Genomic DNA, 14,126 nt, shown 5'->3' with positions numbered 1-14,126 from the left:
CACACACACTCCCACCCCTCACCCCCCCAACAGTTGTCTAGCCTGATTTGAAGAGCCACGCCCACCTCCGCTCCTGACTGGCTGCAGCAGGTGTCCCTCTGTCAGTCCGCTTCACCTCATTGGTCAGTTCTCATGTCAGTCAAAACCGGAGCTTCCCCCCCATTCATTAGGTTTTCTGTATGAAGTAGGGGGCGGGACTGAGCCGGAATCGGAGCGCGCTGTGATTGGACGCACATTACGGCAGCTCTCATCCGGAGTTTCTGATTGGCTGTTGGGGGAACAGGTAAGACAGTTTCAGTGAGAATTATGAAACCACCAGAACCGACGCTTTCGAAAAAAAAAAAACTGCCCATACCACTTTATGAATGAAATGGTGCCTTCATTGGTGCGGAATGTGCGCATCCACCCGCCCCACGGAGGGCGCATAAAGCCCCCCCATTGGCTGAAGTGACGCCGGTCTGTGAGGTCAGCAAAGCATGACTCACCCCACTATTTCAGGTATTCTGTCTGCATCGCAATGCTGATAATCACCAAAAAATGTGAAAACAGGTGCATGTAAGCATCCTGGCATCTAGATTCAGAATGATGTAGCGCCCTTCACATGCTGCTGCTCCCGCTTCTCCTGCACTTATCAGCCTTAGATGCTCAGTAGATAGAAAAAACTACAAACCCCAGCTCTACACCGTCCGCACCAGCCAGAGCTCTCGCGATATTACTCATCAGTTGTGAGTTCCCCAATCCAAAACATTGAGGTGATGTGTGAGTGTTACATAAACATTCAGGCTTGTAAATTTCCATCGCTTTTATTTCACAGAGTGTTTAAAATTTCCACACGAGTTCATAGAAAAAACTTGTTACACGTCAGCAAAGCATGTCACCTTTTTAATTTTTTCACAATAAAAATCAGCAGCATTATAGTAGGATGTTTGCAACAGTTTTTCATTTGTTGTTTTCACACCCTATCTGCCTGCAAGCCGCCATGCTCCATGTCTTCCCCCCTCATCCATCCAGGCAACCGGGCAAACCAAACACGAAATGCAGCCAGACCAAGGCTCTGTGGCTCCCAGCAGAACCTGCTGTGTACTCTGCAGAGCAGTGAGAGTAAGAAACTGGTGTTTCTCCTCAAAAATGTTCCTGCTGCTGTTCGCAAAATTAGACACAATCGTCGGGCATCCGAGAGGAAGGAGAAACAAATTGTATAAACATTTCATAACAAATTCAGCAAAATGCACGAGGGGAAAAAAAATCAGCTTTTTTTTTTTTTTTTTTTTTTTTAGAAAAAAATATTTGCACAAATGTCATCTTTAATATAAATAATTCATGGCACAAACTGACTGCTCTAGTACAATAATGAGGAAAACATACAGGTTTAAAAAGGGTCTGCATTTTATATTTAATATGTAACACAGCAGATCCAATATACAGTATGATTGGAATGTTGCACAGCCAAGAAAAATGTTACATGTTTGAGAAGACAGAAAATGAGCATCCAGCTGTTATACACACACTCACTCTGATGCTCTCTCTCACACACACACTGCAAACAGGGGAATCCGGCCTCAGATCACTGCCATGATTTGTCTGCCAAACAGCTGTAGAGACACAAACAAAAACAAAAAATGCTGTTTATCAATGATGTTAAGTCCTGCTAAATCTATACAGATGCACTCAAATTTACCTTCATCATTTTTTTAAAAAGACTTCATATTTATCTTCGAAAAATTCACCTTAAAGATCCACCTTAAATTTCAACATATTCAGACTGAGAAAAAAAATAACCCTGTGTAAACAACAAAATGTTCTAATTAAATTAATAGTGATAGCTATAAAAGATATAAAAACGGCAAAATTTGTTTTCCAAATGTTTCCCTTTAACTAATACTTCCAGCAGCGTTTAAGTAGCCACATTTTTGTTACTGGCTCCTTAAAATGGGAAACATAGATTTTATGTACATCAAATATGTGTTGGTATAAGTCAACAAAGAAGACACACTCAAATCAACTTGACAATATGTATTTTCAGAGCCAAAATTGAAAAGCTGCTTTAAAAACTAGCAGGAGGTTAAGGAAGGTAAAAACAACATTTCATTGAATTGTTATATTTAAAGGTCTACAGTAAAGATGGCCACCATAACTACCAGCCATCCTAACTACCATCACAAACAAAAACATAGAGTTTGTCAAACCCCATCAAGAGCTGCTGACTTTGTCAGATGAAGATAACATGGACATTTCCAGCAATATATTCTGCAGGTAAGCCTAGTGGGAAAAGCCAATTAACTTTATGTTGGTTTTTTTACTGTTAAGGTTGAATATCATTTGTGGATTATTTTTTTTTATATCCCATCATGCATTTTGTATCAGAAAACTAAACCGGGTCTGTTTTTTTCATAGTTTGTTTGTTTGTTTTTTGAGCAGGAGAATTATCCAAAAAGGTAATCTTTAAACTTTTTCATATCTTTTTACCACAGATTCCAAATGATGTTGCATAAATAAAATGAGAGCTACAAGACCCAAAACGCACACAAAAACAGATGTTTTACTTTTTTAAAAATAGGCGATTTATAGGTTTCATTAAACAGTGCTTTTTTAAGTCTTTAAGTGTGTTAAACACATGTCTGCTGTGGTATCGACTGCAGACAATAATTATTCTTTACATTGAAACCTTGAAAGTTTCGCCCTGTCTTTCTTTACCAACCACACACTTTTTCCCACCCCTCGCCCCCCCATACACACGCAAATCCACACACACACACACACACACACACACTTTTTATTATTATTATTTCAAAGTTAAACTGTAGAAACCAAATGGGAGACTTTTGTTAGGAATATTTAAGTTTATATTTTAAATGTTCATGATTTAAAGGCTTCAGGTTTCAGATTTCCTCCTAAAGATAACCCCCCTCCCCTCCCCTCCTTGCGTGTTGCTGTCCGCTCCGCGGTGCTGAAACGCGCCTTTCAGGGCAATAGAAAGTAGGAGCGCGGAAAAACGAACCCGCAAATCCTCCATCCTCTTTTTAACTTCACTCAGCGCAGGTGGGCTGTGGCTGCGCTTTTTGTTTTTCACTTTTTAAACTAATATTGCAGAACCAGAAACACACACGAGGATAACTAAAGCTTAACGACTTGGAAAAATAGGCAGAAACACTAATTCCACATTTTCTTAAACTATAAAAAAAAATATGGTCTGCTGTCGAAAGATCTCAACAACAGCAAAGTTTCATCAAAAATAAATTCTTGTTGGTTTGTTTATTTTATTTTATTTTTTTCTCTGATCTGTGCAGGAGTTCCCAAAACCAGTCGGAGAAGCGGTCACACCCTGCATCCTTTACGCAGGAGCCTAGGGCGATTCCGGACCTCCTTAAGCTTTAATGTGCGCCACACGTGGATTATTTACGCACAATGTTGTTCCTGTATGAAACAACCATCAGCTCCAACTTCTCGGCTCACCGAGGAGGACAAACGAAGGGAGAAAACCACAACAAACTTACAGACTCAGGTGTCACACTTACTGATTTACAAACCTTCAGTGGTGTTTTATCCGACAGAGAACTGCGATGTGACAGCTGCTTCATCTGAGGACAGAAAAAGAGCAGCGCATGTATGCTTATCATCCTTCACAGATTTCTAGTCTATAGTTTTACCATAATTGGTGCGTTTTTGGAGCCTAACAGCTTCATTATAAATTATTAAAATACGACTTAATAGATACTTAAGTGTATTAATTTATGTATAATAAATAAAAACAGTGTGTTTGTGTGTGTCTGTAAATTAAATGAGGAAGAGAATAAAGGATGGTTCCTCGTGAGTTTTTACCTGAAAAGTGTGTCTCGTTTCATTTTAAATGTATACAATCAGCCATAAATTAAAGTTCATTATTTTTTGTTCTATTTAAGGATAAAACCAGTTGATACACACCTGTTGTGTGTGTGTTCAGGAGGCAGAGCTGAGTGTGCAGCTGCTCAGCATGATGGGGGGAGGACTGGTCTTCTGTGCTTCATCCTGAACACACAAACAAAAGGAAAACGTGTCAGCTGCTTTTTCCAAACAAGCTAAAAAGGACAGACTTACATCTACTGCTATGCTGATCCCCAGACATACAGCAACACACACACACACACACACACACACACACACACACACACACACACACACACGGAGCTGCTCACTCTGGAGACGCTTCTCACACATTCCCATTTCAGGTCTATAAATTCATACTAAAGCAAAACCACCAAGAAGCTGAAAACGAACTAATTCAAAGCCTCCTGACATGAAATAAACACAGATTCCTGTCAATCCATCCACGCTGTGCAGGAAACCGATTATGTATTGATCCAGACAGTTTTTGAGGAGGGTGCATGCCTTGCACAATTCACAATTAAATCAGTAATCTTAGCTGTATTTTTTCATATTGCTGCTAATGCCCATTTTACAGATAACTGTATGACCAGTAGGTTAGTTTGAATTTATCAGATTGTTTCAAATTTTCTATGAATAGAATTAGTAAAAAAAAAAAAAAAAAGCAGCATAGAATAAAATCTTGATATTTGCTTTTCATCCTCGTATCTTAGAAGTTTCCTCTCTTGTCCCGCTTCATGTCTACCATTGAGACTAAATTAAGAGGAACATGTCTCAGAATGATTTTAGTGAATCACCAAAAAGACAGTGCTTTGATTTACAAAACATATCTTCCAAAATAACTTTTTCTTTAAAAAACCTTAACATCCTTTGTGCAGGAAAGCTGAAAGTAAAAAGCTAAATTTTAGTGGGTGCATCTATTGGTGACTGAATGGAATAAATGACAACTTGGCCTGAAAACCAGCCTCTGTTACTACTGTCTAAGGATTAGATCCTCACCTCAATTTTTAAAGATTCCTTTTGACTTCCCTATCTTCACTATTTAAATTGCAGCAAGTTAATTTATCCACTAAACATTTTTAGGCAGGTAATGAAGAGTCAGTTGCTAAAGAACAACATAAATTGACGAGGGAGGGTTTCCACTCAGTCATTTACATAAGAAAATTATATTTTTAGATATTATCGACATAGACTTTTCAGATTAAAACACCCTTTTTGATTCTTCTGCCATCAGATTTTCATAAAATCATCTGGACTCTAAATAGGCTGAGATTTTTTACGAATTTGCTAAAAATGTTAAGCTCCAGTTGTGCTTCTTTTATTTCTTTTTTCAAGATAACTGCACCCAAAAGGCAAAATTCCTCTTATTTATTGTTTTTTTTGAAAGACTCATTGGTGATTCCTGCTTACCTTTGATTTATAGGCCACCCTGGTGTGATGATAAGGGCATTTGGAAGAAAACAGGCCCACAGCACCACATATTGTCCGCCATACAGTGGGCATGATGGGGGCTTTTCCACGCCATCATTTATGACAACTTTAATGTTTGTGTCCTATAAGTGAAGTTCATTTTAAACAAGCAGTTTACCAAAACTTTGGGACCTTTTTCTGTTTCCTTTTTTCCTCCTTGCTTCCAATATAAACACCTTAAATCCATATAACTATAACAATTTGAATTTGTTTTTACTTTCCCTATTTTTTTTTAATCAAAAATGATAATATTTCATACTTTTTTGCATGCTTGTTTTTACATTCAATCCACGAGTCACGCCCATTTACCTTGCCTTTGTGAGATCAGACATCATGGGCGCTTTTGGGTCCTGCTCCAACTTGACTTTCCTGGTTTCGGGTGGTGCCCATGGAAATAAGGTGTGGGCTCGCCTCTTAGCTCACCCATCCTGCTACCTCCACCCAGTCGTCATCTGTCTTCATCCTGTTCCTCCACTTCTTGTTTCACCTGCTGCATTGGTAACTACTTCATGCCACCTCATTTTCCTAAAACCCAAAATATAGAAAAAAACACATTAAAGTCATGAAATCCATGGACTATTTAATACACACATAATCAAGGAAAAAACTTTTTTATTTTGAAAAAAAAAAAAACATCAAAATGAAACTAAACACACTGTGTTGATTAATAAAAAAAAACTTTTTTGTTTCACTATAAATCTCAAACTACTGACTTTTCCTTTTAAAAATTCACATATGCAACCAAACACTAAATCTAAAACTTGGATTCATTTTATGGGTAGACTTCTTACAGTTGCACATCAGCCTCTGCAGTACAAAGCTTCCAATACAACCAAAGATCCAGCAGAGCTGGCCTTTATTACCACATTTGTAAAATGAACATAATTCATAAAACCAAACACAAGATAATGCAGATGTGCTGAGTTTGCATCATTCCCACCCCTCACGCTGTCCATCCCTTGCCAGATTATCCCAGTTCTAACTACTGTCTGCAGATCTGTGTGGATTCTCATAACGTCCTATAATGTCCTGGAGAACCAGAGGAGACCACCATTCCTTTCACATGTGAGCCTCAGAGATCTTTCAGCCTGCTCAGGTCCAGGCAACCTCCTCAATCTGTCACACTTAATAGTTGCTCATTGCATTCCCACTACTTACTTCCTGACACTGATCCACCTGAGGACTAAAATAAGCCAATATTCTCGGATTAAAATCAGCCTCATCTTTACTTAAGGAAAGTCACCAAAAGTGACTAAACATTACAGCAGATATATGCTGAAAGTTTTTGAAAGTTGTGTGTGCTTCGGTAAAGAAAATATAACACTTTTTGACTTCCAGACACTCCAGGGTTGTTTTTTTCTTTTTTAGTTTTAAGTCCTTAATTAGTGCCATTAATTAATTTAATCGATGTCAAAACGTGCTTCCATACACACATTCTTTGAGTTTTTACATCCGGTGTCATATCTACAGCATCAAAGCTCTCTGTAAATTCAAACTGCAAAGATCATCTCACACAGAAAACGAATAAATAACACAAAACAGAAAGTTGTGTTAACGAGCAGCTGAAATATTTCCCACACAGCATTTTCCTCACACATAGAAACAAAGAAATAGTCCCAGGATTGTTACGTTTACAGTTCATGCGCATCTTTGCTATAAATGTTAAGATGAACTTCATGTGGTTTTAATGCACAGCTGAACTTCTGACAACAGAAAACTGCTTAGATTCTCACCAATTTGTTAATTTCATACATTCATGTATATTCATTTCAAAAAATGGTTCACAGCTTTTTGTTTTGGTAAGCAGAACACTCACACACTTTCCCAGTTTAAGGGTCTTTAGGTGGGAGAGTTTTGTGACAGAGGTCAAATGTTTTAGATATTTTGTTTGTATTTTTTAATTTTAGTTGGTCAATGTTAATTTGATTTAAAAACAAAACAAAAAAAGAAAATGATCTGAGTGTGTGTAAATATTTTTACAATCATTTGTTTTGTTTTGTGTTTTTAAACATGTAAACATTTAATTACCACTTTTCACAGTTTTTATGTGAGATAATATCACATCATCCGGTGTGGTTCAACATTTCTTAAGCACGATCAGCAAATTAGGAGCTGCTGCATTTGACTGAAAAAACACACACATCCTCCAATTCATGCAAAAGCTATCTGCCTGTGCTGAAAAATGTATTTTACCACACAAAATTAGAGACAATTTTCAAAAAAATGCACGCAAACCTGTTAGATTGTCATGCAACATTACAAAAACTCCCAGAATCTAAATTATAAATGGATACATTCTGTAGAAGAAAATAGAGTAAAGTGTAGCTTTTGTGTTTGATTAACATTTGCGTTAGTCATGCTTAAAATTTCAGTAAGACCCAATAGCATCTAAACCTTTCTCTAACTCTGTTAGGTCAACATGTAACATCCCAGTCAGCAGGTGCAAACTCTTAAAAATACATCACACAAACATAAAGAGGTTTCCAAAAATATACCTGCACCTTTAATTTTTTTTTACTCCTTATCAAGTCACAACCGCAAACATTGAGGAATTTCGTAAGATTTCACACATAAAGAGGAGAAAAGTAGTGTTTGCATTCAGCCTTTCTCGACTCAATACTTTCTTTGCATAATAAGAGATGGAAATTTTTTCAAGTTCTAGGCTTTCAAACTCAGTCAGATAAGACAGGAAGGATTGGGAATAGGAATGTTTTATTTTTCTCCACAAACTTATTTTAGGACTCGGTTCTCGGATTGAACTAAATTGTTTACTGCAAAAAACGATGTAGAAATCAGTAAAAATGACTTAAATTAAATGTATCTACCCTTAATTTGAGCAGGTAAATACAATGATTCGCCAATGGAAGGAGCATTTTAATTTTAGATCATTTGGACTTGAAATAAGACATTGCAATCGTTTTTTTCTTATTTTAAATGTAAATGTTCTTGTTCCATTTAGCAAAGTGTCTCACTTACCTCCTCAATTCAAGAAAAAATGCTCTTACTTTAAGAAAAAAAGGTCTTATTTATATTTCATTTTTTGCAGTGTTCCATGAGATAAAAAAAAAAGCTTCATTCCAGTGAAGCTCTGGTTTAAACGTAAGAATCCTTTTCCTGCTGGAGACGCTAAGCCTTTAGCCCCAGCTTATATCGTTAGCTCTGTTCATCTCTTCAACACGTCTGACCAGCTTCCCAATCTTTGCTGAAGAAAAGAAACCCCACATGGTGATGCTGCCACCACCGAGCTCCATAATGATATTACACACAGAAGGGATCTACTTAGTTATTAGAGGATCCGACTGTTTATGTTTTAACTAGGGTTAACAGATTCATATTTTCAGATTTTAATATGAAAATGAATTGATTTTATTCTCCTTTCAGAACACAACTCATACCCAGTTTTCAGTTTGACAAAAAAGAAAATCCCAGTAAATACATTGAAGTTTCTGGAAGTTCACTATTTAACATACAAAGATATTAAGAGGTGGGATTTATTTTGTAAGGCGCCGTCCTTCAGAGGAACATTAAATGGATTCATCATTGTTTCTGGGAGGAAGTAAAGGAAACATTGACATATAAAAAGTCTATTGATGAAAAGTTAATGTAACTATGATTCAGGTTTTATTTTAATTATGTTTCCAAAGCAAACATCTGTTAAAAAAAGCCCAAAGTAAATACATTTCCTCAGGTGAACGTTATGACTGCACCACTCATGTTCATTAATGGACAACCTTCCAGACAAAACCTAAAAAAGTCTCAGATTTATTCAAAAAATGACAATGCAGCCTTTGATTTGTGTGTCAATGAAAAATTATTTCATAGATAAGTTAGTTGAGAAATAATACACTCAAAATCATTTTTCAAGGCGTGAATACTAACACATTATGAGTTGAGGTAAAAACACTCGACAAAAACACCTTAAAGAAACTAAACTGTTATGAAAGAAAAATACTGAACTAAAACTTTTCATAGAACTTTTTAAGTGAGGATGATTGAAATGAAAACCATTTAAAACTTAATTCTTTCTCATTTAAGATTGTTGTGTGTAAAGAAAAGTTTTTTTTTACCCCAGTGGATAATGCATCACTGGGAGAATAATTATAACCTTATGGAGAGGATTTACCCCACAGATATTGTTGCAGTAAAAGAAAAAAACCTAATAAATATCAGAGGAATCAATCCGCAATAATCTGATCTCGTTTTACAGCAGCTGAATTGTGGAAAACATTCAAATTCCCACAGTTAGAGAAGGTCTCCCCGCAGAATCTCAGGTTATAACCTCAAACAAACGTTGCAATTATTAAAAATTACAAAACCAAATTCTTTTTTATAAACTGAGACATCCTGACAAGAACAGAAATTTGGTTTTGAATTATATGTAAAGAGGAATGAAGCTCATTCACACCCAGATCACTCGAGTTTTTACCTTTCCATCCTGATATCAGACTGGTTCAGCGCAGACCTCATGGCTGAACCGTCTCAGCTTCAGCTGCTGATAGAAACAAAGCAGAAAGCTGAGCTCATAAGAAGCTTCCTTCATCTTCTAAGTTGGAACTTTGATCCTTCTCTTCTTTCCTGCTTTATCAATGAGAAAGCTTCCAGGTTCTTTCCTCTTGAATTCATAACTTCTGACCTAAAATGGACAAACACACACAGAAACATTTATGGGTTCAGATAAACGCTGGAAAATAATATATTATCATGTTTTCCTTTCTGTTTTCTCCACACACTGTTCCACAACTGTGACATACAAAATGAACGGTCTCCTAAGAAAAGTGGCAAAGTTGAGACCGAGATGTAAAATATTTATATGTGCAAAAAGATACTTTATTAAGCTGTAAAACAGGAGTTCGTGGGATTACAATGAAACCCTTACACACATTTTGAATCAAACAAAATAAGTTGGAGGAACACACACACACACACACACACTGAGAACGCATATATTTCTCCTTAAATATAACACTCAAATAATGTGATTTAATGTGATAAAAAAATATATATATACAATTCAGAAAAATGCACGAATCACCAAAATGATTTTATTGCAGATTTGTTTTTTGTAGGAATAAGGAAATAGTGAAATCACTGTCTAAAAAAAATACTGTCTGAATGTGTGTTTGAATCCAGTCCTTCAATGAGCTGCACCCTGATTTACACTTTTATGTTTCTATATTTCAAACAATCCTACATCTAAATCTTACATTTTTTAGCTCTTTGTTTTGCTTCTCTTTTTGACTTTTTTTCTCTTATACTCGCACAAAAAAATGTGTTTTGTGTCAAATGTACTGTATATATATCTCTAAAACTAATTTATACACTCCATTTGAATCTAAAGACTTTTATGTGTGTGGTGATAAGAACATTTAATATTAACCAAATAATCCTTTGTGTGTGTAGGTGTGTGTGTGTGTGTGTGTGTGTGTGTGAGAGAGAGAGAGAGAAAAAGAGTGAGAGGGTGTGTGTGAATAGCAATCCAGGTTTTCATTTATTTACATCTAAATAATCCTCTCTTTGAAATATAATTTTTTTTATCTAGTTTTTATTTATCATATTATGTGCAATAATATTATATAAACTGCAAATTTAGTTTGGCTGTATGATATAGCAGCAAAAACAACAAACAAAATGAAAACATTTTTTGTTTCAAATGCAACTCTGTGGTAATTTTCTCAAAGTAAAGTTTATTTTATTTCATTTTTTCTTTTAGGTCTCTTTGTGTCAGCATTTCCCCTCAAACAGAGAGCCAGTAGTGGAGCTCTGAGCCTTCAGCTGTACAGTCAGCCATTTTCTGTCTGACTGCAGTGTTTGTCAAATCCAAAATTACCTATAAATAAAGAACAATGAAAGCTGTAAAATTCACGTAAGAAACGACTTTACAATAACCTCCCCAGGAGCGTTTTCCTTCCTACGTCACTTGCTGGCAGCAGAGCTAACAGGACTGTCTATAGAGAGGCCACATCAAAATGGCTGACTGTCAAATTCATTCAAAAAGCACAAATACACACTCCATGCATTATAAAGCCAGATCAGTTATAAAACCAGGTCAATTATAAAGTCAGATAAATGAAAAGTCAAAGTTTGTTTTACATGTTGATGTTTTCTTATAGATGTTTTTTTTTATTTAAAGTTGTCCAATGACATGAGAGGAATTTACATTTAAACATCTTTTCATATTTTAGATTCTTCATCTTCTTGTTACCTTTATTATCTTTATTTTAAATAATTAATATATCCCCTGTATGTAAATGTAGAAATCCATCCACAAGTTATTGACTTTGAGAGGATAAGAAAGCCAATGATTATTTTAACCCTTTACAATTGTGCATTTTAAATGTTTACTTGAGCACAGCGTTTTGAGTTTGATGGGATGATTTAGAAGAGTAAAGAGGATATATTGTCATAAAAGGAGAAACAAATGTTACGAAGTTAATATTTGTCTGTTTTAAATGGTCCATTGAGGAATCATAAAGAATACAGCCCTTCCAGTTCATTTGGGATCTTCTGGATCTGAAAATATCTCAATAATTCATTCAGATCATTTCCTGCGTCGCCTTAACTGTCCGGCCTTCTTCACCAAAACTTTATTTTAAATCCTGCTGCTTCCCAAAGTCCCAACAGGAAGTCAAAAATCTTTTTCACTTTTTTTAGCTTTGATTTCAACAACAAACATACTTTAAATTATAGATTTACTATAACATTTCATTTTTACCCCACGAGAACAGATAGATTTTACCGTACAGAATGAGGTGACGGACAGAAAGGCTCCCCGTGCTCCATAGAGCTGCACTAAAAACAGGAACTTTTTGTTCCTGTAAGTATTACCTTGGTTTATATGTAAAATTTACTGCAAATTTTCATAGAAGTGAATTTACTTCAAAATGACGCCTTTCATCTGATGTGTTACGTACAATTCATTTGTAAATCTATATCAATCAAAAAACAAGTCAATTTAATTTATCTTAGCGAACAGTTTTAACAAAACTACTGAAATAAATTCCAATCTTAACAGGAGCAAAGCATTTGTGCTTGAATAAATTTGGTGTTGTTTGTTCTGACCAGGTTTAGGTCAGAAATAGAAAATATTGTTTCCTTATGAGAGTTTACAGCACTGCTGCCTTGCAGCAAGAAGGTCCTGGGTTCAATTCCCGGTCCAAAGTCTTTCTGAATGTAGCTTGCATGTTCTCCCTGAGCATGCGTGAGTTCTGTCCAGGTACTCTGGATTCCTCCCACAGTCTAAAAACATGACTGTTAGGTTAATTGGCTTCTCTAGAATCTCCTTGTGTGTCCACGGTTGTATGTCTCTCTAATCTTTTGTTCATAAGAGAAATTGGTGGTAAAATTTACTTTGTTTAATAATAATAAAATCAACTTAGATTTTATTGAGTGAAATTTACAAATAATTTCTTTGAAGGAAATTGTTATCTAAGTAAGAGTGCTCCAATTTTTTTCAGTGTGTATGAAGATTTGACCGTCTCTAAAACTTCAAATACTAAAGCTCGGTTGTGAGTGTTTGTGATCCAGAACGACAGCAGAACAGAAGTCATTTATATTTATCATAAACCTCTAAAGGAAAGCTTTAAAAAATATATATTTCTTTTTAAGAATAAACTAGGAAAATATTTTGAAGGTTTCTGGGGGGGTTTGACATTTAAGTTCTTCACTAAAGTCTCCTAAAGGAATAAATATTTTTAACTAACAGCTCTTTTCCTTGGTTCTAATAGAAAATCTCAGTTTTAATCATTTATTTTCTGTTTTCTTGCTGTGTAAATTCTTTCCAAGCTGCAGAACTGAAGAACAGTCCTTCGAAATATTTCCAATATACCTTAAAGTGCTCCACATTTCCCATCCCAGCCACAAAGTTTACACTGGGATTAGAGTGATAAACGTAGAAAACCCTGGTCACATCATGGTGAAACATTGTGGTGGCAGCATCATGCTGTGGGGTAACTTCTCTTTAGCAGGGAGAGAGAAACAGATCAGAACTGATGGGAGGAATAGATGATTCAGATTTCTCTGTATAAAATAATTTGTGGACGATGCTTTCCTTACCTCCTGCATCACAGTCATGCTCTCCTTTGTTTTTACTCTATCAAAGTTCTAGTATCACACGTCGAGGTCTGTGGTTGTTTCAAGACAGAATATGAACAATTTTAAGGTCTGAATAATTTTTAAAGGCCGTTCTGAGGAATGGCTCTACATTTATTATGCTTCAACAAGAAAAATATCACAGGAATCAAACGCATGTTCGGAAATGATTTCCTAAACCCAAATTATGTTTTCTCATAAATAGCAGTATAAATATGCGAGCAGCATCAGGCATAAAGATTTCCTGCTATCGTGTATTTTTAAGGTGAAACCCTGAAAAGATTAATTTGAAAAACTAACCTTTCCTTCCTTATTTCTTTGTTTTACTGCAACATGAAAAACACTCCTGCATTTTTTGGCACCATTAAGATAAATCTATCAAATCTTTCATTGGCCTAAATTTGATAAAGTTCCCATGCTAAAACAAAAACGATTTTTCTAGATTTCATGAAGGAATGAACTTTAGAATAGCAAATCGTAAAGAAATATGGAAAAAAAAAATCATAATTTTTAGTTTAATGATTATTTCCTAATTGAATTTCCCTTTGAACCCCATAGTTGATTTTTTTTTTAGCAACTATTGAGAGGCTTTTAGATGGGTGAAAGATTAGAATAGATGTTTGGATGTAATTTTCCTTTTTTTTATTATTATTATTTTATTGCCATGTGCTCGTTCTAAAAGACTCCTATTAGCCGCTTTATGAACC

At 35.6% G+C, this 14,126-nt stretch overlaps 1 long non-coding RNA gene across 2 annotated transcripts in view; it reads right to left on the bottom strand.

Annotated features, from left to right (window-relative positions):
- Window positions 1–1,308: 1,308 nt before the first annotated feature.
- The window catches only part of LOC107092192, a 45,377-nt gene continuing 32,559 nt past the window's right edge, over window positions 1,309–14,126 (bottom strand). For both annotated transcript variants that reach the window (XR_001481567.1, XR_001481566.1), the window contains exons 4-8: window positions 9,758–9,964; window positions 5,641–5,856; window positions 3,922–4,005; window positions 3,528–3,578; window positions 1,309–1,592 (exon numbers count right to left, since the gene is read on the bottom strand). This is a non-coding gene — a long non-coding RNA (uncharacterized LOC107092192). The remainder of the gene's footprint in view (window positions 1,593–3,527; window positions 3,579–3,921; window positions 4,006–5,640; window positions 5,857–9,757; window positions 9,965–14,126) is intronic.

Source organism: Cyprinodon variegatus, unplaced genomic scaffold, assembly GCF_000732505.1.
Source record: "Cyprinodon variegatus isolate N-32 unplaced genomic scaffold, C_variegatus-1.0 Scaffold370, whole genome shotgun sequence".
Classification (NCBI taxonomy): domain Eukaryota; kingdom Metazoa; phylum Chordata; class Actinopteri; order Cyprinodontiformes; family Cyprinodontidae; genus Cyprinodon; species Cyprinodon variegatus.
The sequence above is the reverse complement of the archived record's forward strand: the minus strand, read 5'-3'. Positions and strand labels throughout refer to the sequence as shown.